This window comes from Lepisosteus oculatus, chromosome 14, assembly GCF_040954835.1.
Source record: "Lepisosteus oculatus isolate fLepOcu1 chromosome 14, fLepOcu1.hap2, whole genome shotgun sequence".
NCBI classification, from domain to species: Eukaryota; Metazoa; Chordata; class Actinopteri; order Semionotiformes; family Lepisosteidae; genus Lepisosteus; species Lepisosteus oculatus.
This window is the reverse complement of record NC_090709.1, coordinates 16,876,395-16,893,592: the sequence shown is the minus strand read 5'-3', so window position 1 is coordinate 16,893,592 and position 17,198 is coordinate 16,876,395. Positions and strand designations below refer to the sequence as shown.

At 41.7% G+C, this 17,198-nt stretch overlaps 1 non-coding gene and 1 pseudogene across 1 annotated transcript; one reads left to right on the top strand and one right to left on the bottom strand.

The window, feature by feature from the left end:
- The window catches only part of LOC138242774 (zinc finger and SCAN domain-containing protein 2-like), a 587,776-nt pseudogene that overhangs the window by 53,441 nt on the left and 517,137 nt on the right, over positions 1-17,198 (top strand).
- trnal-uaa (transfer RNA leucine (anticodon UAA)) lies at positions 2,064-2,146 on the bottom strand. Its single transcript has one exon. It is a non-coding gene; the product is annotated as a tRNA-Leu (tRNA).

The following is a 17,198-nucleotide window of genomic DNA, read 5'->3' as shown; positions in this document are numbered from 1 at the left end:
TCTTCCAACGAGGGTCTCTTCTTCCCCAACCACAGATTATTCTTTCCGCCCGGCTCTCTCACAGAGAGCAGACACACCGTCTCCACTGATGTGTTTACTACATCTATAGATCTCACCCCCTACAGCCCCGATATTCCTGGACAGGATATTTACCACCAGCCTCGTGAACTTCTCATCTTGACCTCTCCCAGGAGGAGCACAATTAACACAGAATCCTCTCTCCATTTAGCAAATAACACAAAACACTGTTTACCTGTCAAGACAGAAAACCGGGCTGCTCCAGGTGAGGCTTGAACTCACAACCGCGGCATGACTCCACTAATCATGTCATTTTACAAAGCCTGAACCTGGAAAGAGATTGGAAGCCGAGAAGTTATGGTGTTTTTTTAATACTTGCCTACTCTTTCAATTTTTCCGTCAAGTCTTTTATTTGGTAGTACTTTCAATTGATGTTAATCCTTGTCCCGATGCACGTTCTGGGCCATGGTGCATCTTGAATAATGTTCTTATAGGCTTCAGTTTGGAAAAGTGCGCTCTTCAGAAGCTACCAAAACCGCTAATGGTTACATAACACTTAATGCAAAAGCAACGTTCGGGTTTGAAAAAAAATATTACTTGCTATGAATACAAACACTGTTACAGGAGGCGTGTTAGGGATATTTTAGCTTAGATCATCAATTCATCTTACATTTCTTCTCCATCTATATCAACAGCGTAATCGCTACTGAGTGCTAAAGGCAGGTCCTGGCAATACAATCTTCTTTAGAAAACATTTTTAAAACTATTTCCACTACCATACGTAAAGTAAAAGATAGTGATTGCACGCAACGAATAAAATCTCTTTTCCAGGGACGTTGTAGTTAGATGCAAATTACAATCGAAAATGTATCAGCTTTAACATTTTCTTTTGGATTCACAGGACAGTCAGCATGAGTCATCAAAGAGCCTGTAGTGGCAAGAAGTTTAAAAGCGCACTAGTGATCTGTCTTTGGTCAAAGGAATTGCTGGAGCAGTAGGACGCAGAGCAATATCTAGCAGCTGTAGACGATGTTTGGGGAAGAGATAATTCTGTTTTCAGCACAGGGAGTGAGAATGAGCTCAGTCCGGCTCCCAGCAGAATCCATTCTGGTTTGGTTACTGTTAGACTGTGCGTCTGAGGCTCTTTGGATCGCAAAAAATAAGTTCACAATACGATAAAAAACACAGAAAGCACAAACGTAATAATATAATGATACAAAATCAATACCAAATCATAAAGCCAATTAAGTACCTATCCTTTGAAAACAGTGACATTTGTATCTACTTTTGAATTACAAATCAGACAGCGTAGTCCCTTAATTCAAAGATCAGATCTTGGCCAAAACAAGACAACCAGATGTTAGCTGAATTCGGAACAAGAGCCTCTGCTTCATCGTTTATTGAGCTTTTGATCAACGTCTGAGTGAAAAAGAGTCGCTATTTTAACTATTTGATTAAAGTTCACAAAAGCACCTTCCTTCGAGCTGGGGTCGAAACAGCGACTTAAGGATTCCTAACTGTTTCTAATACAGTCAGCCGCACTACCAACTGAGCTATCGAAGGGGTTTAAAGCACTCCTCTCTGGCACATATTGCCCAATGTAGTGAAACATTCCGGGTACTTAAATTCCAGTTCGACATCAAGTTTCCAACTCGTTTCCTTAGACTTGTTTACCTTGAATTTAAGCCACAAACCAGGATTCTACTGTATAATCTTCCAGGGATGTTACAAAATGTTTGATGGGGCATCAATCATTACAGGCGGAAATTCACTCCTTTTTTTTTCTCGAGGCATCATATTAAATGATCCATTTCATTTGGATCAAGAAGAGGATCACCATGAGAAATAGAACAAACTGTTTGATTCCGTCTTTATTGGGAGCTGTATCACAGCTAATGCATGTAAAGCCTTCAGTATGCGATAGTGAGAGCTCAGTTATGCCAGGGAGTGGGAGTGAAGAGAACTGAACTGAAATTTAGCAAATTCATATTTAAATAGAGAGTAAATCATCAAAGTGTTCTGTCACTTAAAACTTATTATAACACTACCAGGAGTGGGGATTGAACCCACGTGGACATTTGTCCATTGGATCTTAAGTCCAACGCCTTAACCACTCGACCATCCTGGTCTACAACGATATGCTCTTCAGTTGTTTAGCATTTAAATATGATTCAACAATTAAAAAATATTAAACCACAAAACCTCTTAGAGTTGCGAGAATACTTCCTTTGTGTATAAAATACATTGTGAATGCTTTCTTTACTTTTTCGTTTTTATGACATTTTTTTGACCGAGCACGAATATTCTTTTGTCCATATCTTCCCAATGGAAGCACAGAACGCCGTCAAACCAAATGCATTTTAAAGACCAAGACTTGTGGATATTTCCACAGCCTCTACATCAAACTATCAGTGGGCTAATTATCTTTTTTTAAACCTCCGGTTTTTCATCAATGCATAATTACGCACTTACTGGAACCCGGAGGACCGCTGTGTACAGACGTTCACAACGTGAGAAACACTGTTCAATATGGCTTCGTGCGAAAAACCTGTATATGACCATAGGAAGCAGAACAGTGCAGTCTCCAATTACCCAGACTGTAAGCACAGAAATAAAGCTTTGTTTGATTTCTGAAACCCTTCCTTTACGCCCTGTTTTAATTCAGTTAAGGGTCAACTATATTGACAATACTACTGACAGCAGGAAGATTAAAATATTCTTTACTCAGCAGCTTATTAAAAACAGCTCCCATGATGTTCAAACCGATTTTTTACACAGAACACTGACACAGCTTTTCGTTCTGAATCTCTTTTTCTTGTGCTTTTATTTAATATGGCACAATGCACTGGGATAGGGGTATTCTGTTCACAAACCAATAGCATTTAAATCACAGCACCTACAATGCTGCAAGTAAGTGTTTTGCACACTAAGCAGGTCTTCTGACTTTTCCCAGCTTTGTGTTGGGTTGTGGAACCTTTATTTTTTATGATTTTCTGTAGATAACACTACAGGTATACACTGGGATAGGTGGGTCTTTTTCATGGCTCAATAGTAATTCAAATACAACAGCCACACTGCTGAAACCATATGTTTTACATACCAGACAAGGCCCCTAACTCATACAACCTTGCTGTGGCTGTGGCCTCTTTCTTTATTTTTTTATGATTTTCTGAAAGTAACACTACAGGTAATACACTGGGACAGGTGGGTCTTCTTCATGGCTCAATAGTGTAGTGGTTTGATGGGTTTACAATTATTAATTGTAACAGTAATCACGAGGTTGTTCGTTGTAGCTTTTAGAAAATCAATCGTCAAACAACTAACAACACACACACACGGGTTCGATACACGAGATACAATTATTAATATAAATTGTGCACCAAAGATATACTAGTCTGCCTGGATACGAGCGGCAGACCTTACTGTGAGGGTTATCAATATACAAGGTATATAATCTCGAAGAGATGCAAACACAAAGAGATACACAACAGAGAATATATGTCAATATATATCGTTCGGTTACCAAATCGCTAACCAGTGTTATTACCCACTGTTACTCTAAACTCGGAAGTAAATACATTACTCATGAATTAAATTGATAACAACTTGTGTTGAGGTACAATTGAATTCTCGAGACGCAATGTAGAACATGGGGTTTACTTATCCACTGTGTATGGATTTGGAATCTCCCGCCACGAACACCAAACCAGCTGACAGGCTCTGTTGCAGCCTCTGTTGCAGCGGTTGTCCAATGGGCGTTGTGTCGGCGTCCTCTGTCTACCGGCCAACCAGTCAAGGTGCAGCTCGGAGTAGGATGGGCGGAGGAATCTGACTGCGGCGCGCAGGGCAGTTGTTGCTCTGAGGGGATCTACCAGGAGTCCGGCTGGCTAGTAGAAAGTCTCTATGCACAGAGTGTGACCGCGAGTCCTCACAAGTCACTCTTTTGCCCGGGAAGAAGCTGGTTCGTTCCCGGTCCAGCGCTGCTTCTGAATAAGCTATTCAGGTTGTCAACGAGGGTCCAACTGTAGGCTGCCGTTGATCAAGCGAAGCATTCACGTTGGTAGAATTCTGAGAACGTACGGGATCCTCGGCCTCGCGCTTAGAACAAAGTCCAAGTCCTTTTGCAGACAACAGCAGTTGTCACGTGATTGTCTCTGAGGATGCGCGAAAATGGCCAAGGAGAGCCCCGATCTGAGCTTGCGCTCCCTTTTTGACCAAGACCCAGATGTGTGCTGATTGGTTGAGAGTTTGGCGGGCATTGGAGACCCACATGGTATTACCACGCCCTGCCAGTCCCTGATTGGTTGGTCAAGATGAGATATAATTCACTTACTCTTGACACTTAGGAATGCAGTCCAGATGTCCATTCGGCACTCCCTAGACTGATAGGCGCCAATGGATGACCATTGATCATGATAGCCAGGCTTAGCTAACTGCATCCCCGTCTGGGAGCTTGTTCCTTATCAAAAGAAAACATCTTAAATCAGCCTGCATGAATATTTTCTCTGTGGCTGCACCACAGAGATGGAGGGTGAGATGGGGCCTCCTTTAGGACAGCATACCAACGCTTAAGTCTTATTAACAAGCATTGCCGCTACAATAGCAATTCAAATACAACAGCCACACTGCTGAAACCATATATTTTACACACCAGACAGGCCCCCTAACCTCATACAACCTTGCTGTGGCTGTGACCCCTTTCTTTATTTTTTTATGATTTTCTGAAGGTAACACTACAGGTAAGACATTGAGATAGGTGGGTCTGCTTCATGGCTCAATAGCAATTCAAATACAACAGCCACACTGCTGAAACCATATGTTTTACACACCAGACAGGCCCCCTAACCTCATACAACCTTGCTGTGGCTGCGGCCCCTTTATTTATTTTGTAATTATTTTTTCAATATGGCACCATTAGACAGCCGGTACATGGGGATAGGGGGGTGGTATTCACGAGTCAATAGCTCTTCAAGCACAACAGCCACAGTGCTGCAACCAAGTGTTTTACACACCAGACAAGCCCCCTAACCTTATACAATCTTGCTGTGGCTGTGTCCCTTTTCTTTATTTTTTTATGATGTTTTCAATATGGCACCATTAGACAGGCGGTACATGGTGATAGGAGGGTGCTATTCACGAGTCAATAGCTCTTCAAGCACAACAGCCACAGTGCTGCAAACAGGTGTTTTACACATCAGACAGGCCCCCTAACCTTATACAAGCTTGCTTTGAGTTGTGGAACATTTCTTTATTTTTTAATGATTTTTTTTTACTGTAATCAAGTGTTGTGCTCATTAATAATAATAATAATAATAATTGCTTACACTTATATAGTGCTTTTCTGGACACTCCACTCAAAGCGCTTTACAGGTAATGGGGACTCCCCTCCACCACCACCAATGTGCAGCATCCACCTGGATGATGCGACAGCAGCCATAGTGCACCAGAACACTCACCACTATCAGTGAGGAAGAGAGAAGAGAAATGTAGCCAATTCAAAGATGGGGATTATTAGGAGGCCATGATTGGTAAGGGCCAATGGGGAAATTTGGCCAGGACACCGGGGTTACACCCCTACTCTTTTCAAGAAACGCCATGGGATTTTTAATGACCACAGAGAGTCAGGACCTCAGTTTTACATCTCATTCGAAGGAAGGCGCCTGTTTACAGTATAGTGTCCCCATCACTATACTGGGGCATTAGGACGCACATGGACCGCAGGGTGAGTGCCCCCTGCTGGCCCCACTAGCACCTCTTCCCGCAGGAACTTTAGTTTTTCCCAGGAGGTCTACCATCCAGGTACTGACCAGGCGCACACCTGCTTAGCTTCAGTGGGTTGCCAGTTGTGAGTTGCAGGGTGATATGGCTGCTGGCCATAATCAGCAGCCTTCAGTACTGAAGCAGGTGTGAGCCTGGTCAGTACCTGGATGGGAGACCTCCTGGGAAAAACTAAGGTTGCTGCTGGAAGAGGTGCTAGTGGGGCCAGCACCACCATTAGGCAGGCCTCCTGACCTTTCACAGTCATGCTTTGTTGTGTGAAACTTTAATTATCTTTTTAGGATTTTTTGAACATGGCAACTTCCACCGAGATGGGTGGGGGGTGTCGGGTGCTCTTCAATAGCTTTTTCATCTATACACACAAACGAATGTAACGAAGACACTCAGAACAAGAAACTCAGGGGCTGACTGCTGAGGATAGGGATCCAATGCGGTGCCCTTGGTAGGGTTGGCGCGAGACACAGGCGTAGTCGGAGTAAACAGGCATGGGTCCGAGTCCGGGAAGGCGTATTTCAAAGAAAACTCAGTCTTCACTCAGGTTGGGAGATTGTCAACAGAGATCTTTAATACAATCAGCTGAAGGGGAGCATATCACAGAGAAAGGGTTTCCCCTAGCACTCAAGACATGCTCACTAGACTGAAGTTATACTTTCCTTTTTTATACATTAAAAGTAGGCAATACTTTAACATATCAAAGGAACATACAGGGAAAGGGGCAGTGTCAGAAGTCAAACAAACAGGACAGGGGGGTGCCATTTGGCATCCTAAAATCTGTTTCAATTTTCTCTGGTTGAATGGGTGTGAGGAATCACAGGCTTTAGTTTGCACCTAAGACAGTGGTCTTAGGTGCGAACAGAAAACCTTTCCCACGCATAGTCACTGTCCTGACCTTTTGACTCGGTCTTCCACACGTAGCACAGGCGTAGGCACAGAATCGACAGGCGAAGGCGTAGTCGAGGAACTGGCAGGGGTCGGAGTCCGGGAAGGCGTAGAAGTTGCGTCGGTGTGGATTCAGAAGGCAGAGGTGTAAACGAAGAGACAGGCTGGGGTCAGGATCCGAGAAAGCGTAAAACAGGCGAAGGTACAAAATCGAGTGGCTAAAGCGGTAGTCGGAAAAGCGGGGTCGAGGTCCAGGGGAGAAGTCGTAGTAAGGCAAAGGTGTAGTTAGTACGTAAGCTCCGGGAGAGAATCTCAATCGTGAGCAATGACCAGGGGGCAGATGAGGGTTTAAGCAGAGGACTGATTGACACGTGCACGTTTGGTACGGGGAGAGCTCGTAGGAATGCGGGAGCGCTTGCCTGCGTGAGGGAGATTCGTGACAAAACCAACAGAATCAACCTGAACTCACAGAAAAACAAGAATGCCCCCGAGACACCTGCACCCCCCCGGACAACTCTGGTATCAACACCCCCAAACCCATCCATACCAGCTAACAAGACTCAGAATCGGTGCAACCCTCCAACCTGGACCAAGAGCAGGATGGGACAAGAACCTGCACCACACTACGCACCCCTCATCCAGACCAGCAGGACAGCCAGACCACAGACAGCACCATCATGTAACCCCCCTGTTCATTCCAACAGAAAAGCCGAACTGACCCCCACCAGCATGGCGACGCTGCAGCTCAGGTCACACCAGCAGGCCCAATGGGCTCAGAGCTGGGGGACATACAGATGCAGCCATTCAAAATGCGTGGGCGATACCGCATTATTTTCCGGTACGCTGTACGCAGTCTACCGCAAGTTACGGGTAAATACTGCGAGTTACCGGTAAATACCACTAGTTACCGTAAATTCTCCTATAATATGACAAGCAAAATAATAGTATCCGGAATTTCGGCAAGCTGGAGCTAATAAAGCTCAACCTCTCATGTTTGAGCTGTGGCCATCAAAGTCTTTAACGAAGATATTACTAATAGTATTAATAATGAATGACCTTGGACAAGCTGTAAGTGTAAACTCAAAGTATTGCCCTGGTCAACATTCTTTTTTTCATTGACCGTCTTTGCAATCACGCATTTGTTTCCAATCATGTAAATTACAGTAATTTTTGAGAATCGATTCACCATGCCTTTCACATGCTCATAAAAGAGATTGATTTAGGAACATAAACATATTACTGTATGAAAACTGTACTGTATACAGTATGTATATGCATATTTAATGTCTTAACTGTGCCCGTTTAAGTATTGAATATTCAAATCTAATTTTACCACTGAAGGGAAATCTTAGTAGCTGAGCATAAAAAGAATAGGAGCATACTGCAACGCGTGTGAAGGCCATAAACAATATTAATTTTGGAAGATAAACATACAGTATATGGCTGGTCTCGGTACTTTAAAGAAAACATACACGAAACATGGTTTCATTATGACCAGAATCGGTCTTGAGATATTTTTAACTTGATTTACAGTATTTGAGAGGTATGTCTTAACACCGATACTACAGTACGTAAATACTGCTCACGTATATGTTTCTAGGTTTATATTACGCATTTCATACGGTCAAATTACTTTTGAGCAACTAATAAGAAGTGCGAAACGGTATGCCCAGGGCGTTTTAGTTTCGTTTTACTGGGACTCTGCTTTAACAATGTCGCCGTGGATTAATTAGAGATATCAAGTACATACAAGTCATTTTTTAAATGTTGTAGTTCGTCTTGTAAAAATGTTACGAGTACATCATCTATCAACAATTACACAGGTTCTGTTTCCATATTGCGGATTTTGGTTACGTAATATTATTTTCTAAATTTCACGTTGTGAATATATGATTTGGGCAAACAGAGCCGCAAAGAAGTACACTATGGGTTGTTTTTTTTTTTGCAGTTTTATCTAGAACAAGCGATGCTTAAACCTTTGTCTGATTCTTGTGAAACTATCCACATGACAGTTGCAGTACCTAGGAGTTGACTTCAGTGATGTCACTGATGGGATGTTTCTAAAAATCCATCCTCTGTAAAACGTCTTCTCTAGTTGTCCTGCATATGTATTCGTTAATGAAGCTGTGTGTTCTGAGCCTGGATCTCTACATTTCTGTATGAACCAGCTTAGAGGGCTAAAGACAGCTTGTGTTTAAATTGAGTGTAAGGCAATTTATGCTTCTAAAGTCATGGTCAGCATTTATTATTGTACTGTGCTGTAAACTTGTTCTGTGCCTAGTCACATTATTTTATAGCGTTTTTATAGCGTTATCAAATCCGGTGGCGCTGTGTGTTAGTTTCCTGACTCCCATGTCACATGGTCTGTGATTGAAACCTGTGAAACCGGTTTAATTCGTCACAGCCAGCACTCAGGCAGAGAGGGGGTTGTACTCTTAAAGTAGAAGAAGGCGAGATTTCCAGCGAAAGACACCTCCCCCTAATAATACACCCTCATACGATTCAAATTGTATTACAGCATTGTAATTACACATTGTAATTGTATTACACATTGTACACATGCTTAAAAGAGAAGAGAGAAAACGCAAGCCTTCTTCAGGTGTGAGGGTCTTCTGCTCAGAATGAAACGCTAAAATGTAATGTAGGCTCTGAATGGGTTCAATTATGATTTGGGCTTGATTAAGGTCGCTGCCTTTCATCTAAAACCCTACTTGAATCCTTCTAAACTAAAAATCAGTGTTAGTGAGTTCTAAATAAAGAGGTATCCAGGTAACAGTGAAACGGGCGGACAGTCTGGGGAGATCGCCCGTTTTCCATGTAAATAGTTCCCTGGTTCCGCACCCCTTGGTGTTTCTCTCGCTCTCTCTCGGGTCACCTGATCATTAGCTCGAAAGATTTCAGTGCTTTGTGTATATTCTAATGGTAGTGGGGGCAGGGTGTGTGGGAACAGGTTTGGTTGAAATTGCATTGGAGATCTATGTTCTTCACACCTGAAACATTTTCTCTGAAAGCATTTTCTTCGCAGTTTAACCGATCTTGTTACAGCATGTTACAGTTTACTATTATTAACCATATTAATTTTAAGTGCTTAATGCCATTTTTTGACCAGGCACGAATATTCTTAAGTCCATATCTTCGCAAGGGAATCAGTGCGAATTGCAATACTAATTAAATTAAAACTACTAACTACTAACTAATACTAGCTAATTAAAACAAACCAGAAACGTGTTGTTCTGTCTAATGACATTACAAGTGGAAAGATTACAGATTTTAATCGTCTTTAATTTTGTTACGTTATACATTTTAGAAACGTTTCATCCATACAAACACCACAAAACTATTTTCGATTGTATTTCTGAATATTATGTTACACTTAGTTCACTGTTTTAAATACATCTAATTAAGAAAGTTAGGTGTTAGCATAAACTATTAGCAATCAATAATATTAAATTTAGCACTGTAATAAGCTGTTGCACTTTCCCCCGCATCTTGTAAAAATATATTTTCATTGTTCAAATATACATTAAGTCTGACTATCATATAATAAGTTAAATACAAAACTAAAGAAAAAATAGGGTTAAATATAATTCAAAATATTTTGCTAACAATGTTTACTGTTAATGAATAATAAAATGTATTAACTAAGGAGTAGGATGGCACAGTTGTTTGTATGTTTTTTGTTTTGTTTCTTTTTCATAAATACAACAGTAGTACCTGATGTCTCAGTGGCTTTCAAAATTAAATTATGCATGCAAACCTGTGAACTAGAAAGATAACTAAGATATCCATCCATTTATAATGGTGGCGAAGTGGTTAGCATTGCTATCTTGCAGTACTGGGGTCCTAGGTTCAATTCCTGCCATCCTGTGTGTGTGGGGTTTACATGTTCTCTCTGGGTTACATGTTTTTTCTCCATATGTGTGATATGACTCCCTCTCGCACTCCAAAACATACTGGTAAGTTAATTGGTTTATGGGAAAACTGGCCCTGGTGTGTGTGTTTGTGTCTGTCTGTCCTGTGATGGACTGGCGCTATGTCCAGGGTGTATTCTGCCTTGTGTCCGTTGCTTACTGGGATAGGCTCCAAATCCTCTGTACTGGATAAAGAGATTAGAAATGGATGGAAGTAAAGGCACTGTGTGGATGGAACTATACACAGTGTTAGAAACCCACTATGAAATGGCAGCATCTCACTGAGAATAAAATATCTTATAGTGCTGGCTTAAGGAAACAGCCTTTCCACCTCTCTTGCACATCAGTATCCATACCTAGTTATTTAAACAAATTGCCTCTAATTATAAACATCTTAATATGCTGGCTCTGTGGATCCGCATCAGCTATGTTTGCCCATTCCTTCAATTCATGTGCATCCAACACACAGTTCAATGCCAGCAAGTACACATAATCTAAAATACAATCCTTATTTCAGTATCTATGTAAACATATAGTCTGTTAACTTCATCTTCATCAAAAGTATGCCTAACCCCATTAGGAAGTGTTCCTGTTATAAGTGTATTCCTCAGCTTTCCCCAAATTATCTTCCTCTTGCCAACATCTCTAGTCTTTTATCCTGCAATAACTCAGCCAACACTTAAATCTCCATAAGCTGCTTGTGTTAATTTCTTTAACTCACAAATATCATGTGTAGATACTGGCCATGTAATACTCTGCATTGTGGAATAATAGTTTATTTTAAAGGGAACTAGAGAAACTAAGAACTAGAGAAATCAAGAAAGGCTTTTTTTCTAGAATTAATAAATGCACATCCTGTTCACTGGGGAAATTAAATCCACACTGAGCAATCTTCGATATGTTCAGAATATGACAGCAAGAATCCTATCAGGAATGCATTATACCTGTTTTCAAGTCCTTGCACTGGTTACCTATCAGATTTCGAGTCAACTTCAAAATCCTTATCCTCCTTATATACTGTCCTACAACTGTTATTATTGATGACCGAATTATTGTACTTGACATGACTTCATTCAGCCTTTCCTGAACGTCTATGACAGGCAGAGAGAGTGCTGTTTCTGGTGCGATCTTTTGCAGCTGACATTTCACTGTTTTAAACGAACAAGAAATTAGATTGCTCATAAATCAGTTATTCTATATAAACACAGTGTAATTGCCCTCCGAAAATCCTCTTTTTCTTGTTCGTTTTAGAGACCTTGATCGAAACTGATTTTAGATGTCAGAAAGGATTTATTTTCTCTGTATTTCCTACATTGCTTTGTCGAGATTTTAACTTTATATCTAACTTTATATCTAGGCTCAGATTTCAACTATAAATCGTACAGTAATTAATAGCAGTAAATACTGATGTTTTGCGCCCTCTTACCACAAAAATATATGTTTTGTAGTTGGGATTAACTTTATTTCGTACGCGTAGCTACTCCGATTCGGATATCGAACAGTTAAAGATGGCGGCAAATCAGACACCCAGAGAGAGGGGGGGGCGTCTTCTCGCCTCCATAACTAAAATGCCAAATAGGAGTGGCTTAAGCGACATACACAGTCGTGTAACTGACAGTTTGAGGTAGCCTATCGTGTAAATTTCGCTTTGTTGTTGATAGGTTAAGCTTTCGAAACTCTGCCCCAAAGTCCTGTGACTGATTTTTCGCCCTGTTTCGTTGGTTAAACGCAATGATCACAAGCACCACCATGGTAACTGGGATGTGTAGTTTTTAATTCCATTTGAATTATAACCGTACGTACTGTCTTCATATTTGGCCAGGGCTTTAAAGAGAAGGCGCGCCAAAAAATTTCGGTGCCGTCGTCTCCATTTTAAAGGTACCCCCGTGCTGGAAGAATTTGACCTCGGAACGTTTGCCCAGCGTAGTTATAGTGGACATAAAAACAAGAGTTCGCTGGCATTATATCCTAGAAGACACAGACCGGCGCCAGACCGGTAAATGCTTGATGAACTAGGGATTGGACAGTTTCCAAGTGCTTGTACAATCGATGGAAATGTTCAAATAAACGTGCAAAAGAAATAAACAAAATAATCATTTATTTCTTTATCATATTGGCTAGCTAATGTCCTCTCTTTGCTAGTTAGTGGCTGTGTTTCTGCGTTGGGTAGCAATGGGTGACTGTTCTCAGGCGGAAGATGTAAACAGCTTAATTTTTGTGTTAAATAATTTTAAAAAATTAAAATTCATTCTATACAGCAATCACATATTTGGGTACCGTTTCATAAAACTTTCATGCTTAAAATGTTTAGGGAGAAATGGAAGACTGGTGTGTATTTTTTCTTTAAACTATCAAGAGCAGCCATACACAGTACAGTTTATGTACATACAGTAATGTTTATGTTCCTAAATTAATATCGTTTATGACCTTCAGATGCGTTATGCTCCTCTTCTTTTTATGCTCAGCTACTAAAATTTCCCTTTAGTGGTAAAATTCCATATAAATATTCAAAACTAAGTGGATTGAAACGTGCACAGTAAAGACATTAAATGATTAAATCTTTTCACTACCAACCAATGCACCACGAGTGCCCCTGTCGGTCATTTTGGCCAGCCAATCACTTACCGCGGTGCCCTGCGGGTTGGTTACTGTACCGCGGGTTTTTAACGCTCATTTTTAACCGGGGTAAAGTTAGCTTGAAGTTCGAAAACGATTTTGGCACGCCTGTAGCGCTTTCACGAAATCTCTTAGAGTTACAAAAACACTTGCTTTGTGTATAAAATACATTGTGGATGATTTCTCAGCCTTTACTTTCTCGGTTTTATGACATTTTTTTGACCAAGCACGAATATTCTTTTGTCCATATCTCCGCAATGGAAGCACAGAACGCCTTCAAACCAAAAGCATTTTAAAGACCACGACTTGTGGATATTTCCACAGCCTTTACATCAAACTATCGGTGAGCTAATTATCTTTTTTTAAACCTCCGGTTTTTCATCGATGCGTAATTACGCACGAACTGGAACCCGGGGGACCGCTGTGTGCACACGTTCACAAAGCGAGAAATACTGTTCAATACGGCTTCATGCGAAAAACCCGTATATGACCATAGGAAGCAGAACAGCGCGGTCTCCAATTACCCAGACTGTAAGCACGGGAATGTTTGATTTCTGAAACTCTTCCTTTACGTCCTGTTTTCATTCAGGTAAGGGTCAACTATATTCACAATACTACTGACAGCAGGAAGATTAAAATATTCTTTACTCAGCAGCTTATTAAAAACAGCTCCCATGATGTTCATACCGACTTTTTACACAGAACACTGACACAGCTTTGCATTCTGAATCTCTTTTTCTCATGCTTTTATTTAATATGGCACAATGCACTGGGATAGGGGTATTCTGTTCACAAACCAATAGCATTTAAACCACAGCACCCACAATGCTGCAAGTGTTTTGCACACTAAGCAGGTCCTCTGACTATTCCCAGCTTTGTTTTGGGTTATGGAACCTTTCTTTTTTTATGATTTTCTGAAGATAACACTACAGGTGACACACTGGGGTAGGTGGGTCTTCTTCATGGCTCAATAGCATTTCAAATACAGCACCCACACTGCTGAAACCAAGTGTTTTACACACCAGACAGGCCCCCGAACCTCATACAACCTTGCTGTGGCTGTGGCCCCTTTCTCTATTTTGTAATGATTTTCTGAAGATAACACTACAGGTAATATAGTGCCATAGGTGGGTAGTCTTCATGGCTCAATAGCATTTCAAATACAACAACCACACTGCTGAAACCAAGTGTTTTACACACCACACAGGTCCCCTAAACTTATACAACCTTTCTGTGGTTGTGGCCCCTTTATTTATTTTTTTAATAAGAATTTTAGTTTTTCAATATGGCACCATTAGACAGGCGGTACATGGGGATTGGGGGGTGCTATTCATGAGTCAATAGCTCTTCAAGCACAACAGCCACAGTGCTGCAACCAGGTGTTTTACACCAGACATTTCCCCTAACCTTATACAACCTCGCTTTGAGTTGTGGAACATTTCTTTATTTTTTAATGTTTTTTTTTTACTGTAATCAAGTGTTGTGCTCACTAGGCAGGCCTCCTGACCTTTCACAGTCATGCTTTGTTGTGTGCAACTTTAATTATCTTTTTAGGATTTTTTGAATATGGCAACTTCCACCGAGACGGGTGGGGGGTGTGGGGGTGCTCTTCAATAGCTTTTTCATCTATACACACAAACGGATGTAGCCAAGACATTCAGAACCTGTCACGCAGGGGCTGACTGCTGAGGATAGGGATCCAATGCGGTGCCCTTGGTAGGGTTGGCGCAAGACGCAGGCGTAGTCGGAGTAAACAGGCAGGGGCCTGAGTCCAGGAAGGCGTAGTACAGGCGTAGGCACAGAATCGACAGGCGAAGGCGTAGTCGAGGGACTGGCAGGGGTCGGAGTCCGGGAAGGCGTAGAAGTTGCGTCGGTAGGCAGGATCCGAGAAAGCATAAAACAGGTGAAGGTACAAAATCGAGTGGCTAAAGCGGTTGTCGGAAAAGCGGGGTCGAGGTCCAGGGGAGAAGTCATAGTAAGGCAAAGGCGTAGTTAGTAGGTAAGCTCCGGGAGAAAATCTCAATCATGAGCAATGACCGGGGGACAAATGAGGGTTTAAGTAGAGGACTGATTGACATGTGCACGTTTGGTATGGGGAGAGCTCGAGGGAATGCGGGAGCGCTTGCCTGCGTGAGGGAGATTCATGACAGAACCAACAGAATCAACCTGAACTCATAGAAAAACAAGAATGCCCCCGAGACACCTGAATCCCCCTCCTGGACCACTCTGGTATCAACACCCCCAAACCCATCCATACCAGCTAACAAGACTCAGAATCGGTGCAACCCTCCAACCTGGACCAAGAGCAGAATGGGACAAGAACCTGCACCACACTACGTACACAGGTTTGTATTTTTGGCTGAAGATGAAAATGTCTAACATAGATTGTTTTGGTTCTAGCAAACAATAAAAATAGTTGTTAAAATCCAAACACACATAATGAGATCACTCTCTGTCAGTATGTGTAACATTCTGGGTCTGGGCTCCTCTGTATTTGGGCTAAAGAGAGTTCAACAACATTATTAAATGCACTGACATCATAATCTGACAAGATCCATTGTTTAGGGGAGACTTGACCACCCACTGTCCCCCTGGTATCGTGAAGCTCATTGTCCTTTAGCTTTCCAAAACCAGAATCACTTGGGACTCCGGGGGGATCGGTGTATGCAAAATATGAATTCCTTATGCAAGAAATTGTATATGGTCAATATAGCGATCATATCTTATCAGCAGATGGTAATCTCCAAGGAACAAGTAATAGGTTTATTCCACGCTGAAAAATGATCAAATGATTGATGAACCCAAGTGATTTGAAAGAAATGTTAAACAACTCAAAGCGAGGTTGTATAAGGTTAGGGGAGCTGTCTGGTGTGTAAAACACCTGGTTGCAGCACTGTGGCTGTTGTGCTTGAAGAGCTATTGACTCGTGAAGAGCACGATGTACTATCCCCATGTACCGCCTGTCTAATGGTGCCATATTGAAAAACTCATAAAAAAAATAAAGAAAGGGGCCACAACCACAGCAAGGTTGTATAAGGTTCTGGGGGCTGTCTGGTGTGTAAAACACTTGGTTTCAGCAGTGTGGCTGTTGTATTTGAAATGCTATTGAGCCATGAAGTCGACCCACCTGTCCCAGTGTATTACCTGTAGTGTAATCTTCAGAAAATCATAAAAAATTAAAGAAAGGGGCCACAGCCACAGCAAGGTTGTACGAGGTTCGGGGGCCTGTCTGGTGTGTAAAACACTTGGTTTCAGTAGAGTGGGTGCTGTATTTGAAATGCTATTGAGCCATGAAGACGACCCACCTGTCCCAGTGTATTACCTGTAGTGTAATCTTCAGAAAATCATAAAAAATTAAAGAAAGGGGCCACAGCCACAGCAAGGTTGTATGAGGTTTGGGGGCCTGTCTGGTGTGTAAAACACTTGGTTTCAGCAGAGTGGGTGCTGTATTTGAAATGCTATTGAGCCATGAAGACGACCCACCCATCCCAGTGTGTTACCTGTAGTGTTATCTTCAGAAAATCATAAAAAAATAAAGGTTCCATAACCCAAAACAGAGCTGGGAATAGTCAGATGACCTGCTTAGTGTGCAAAACACTTACCTGCAGCATTGTGGGTGCTGTGGTTCAAATGCTATTGGTTTGTGAACAGAATACCCCTATCCCAGTGCATTGTGTCACATTAAATAAAAGCAAGAGAAAAAGAGATTCAGAACACAAAGCTGTGTCAGTGTTCTGTGTAAAAAATCGGTTTGAACATCATGGGAGCTGTTTTTAATAAGCTGCTGAGTAAAGAATATTTTAATCTTCCTGCTGTCAGTAGTATTTTCAATATAGTTGACCCTTACCTGAATGAAAACAGGGCGTAAAGGAAGGGTTTCAGAAATCAAACAAAGCTTTATTCCCGTGCTTACAGTCTGGGTAATGGGAGACTGCGCTGTTCTGCTTCCTATGGTCATATACGGGTTTTTCGCATGAAGCCGTATTGAACAGTATT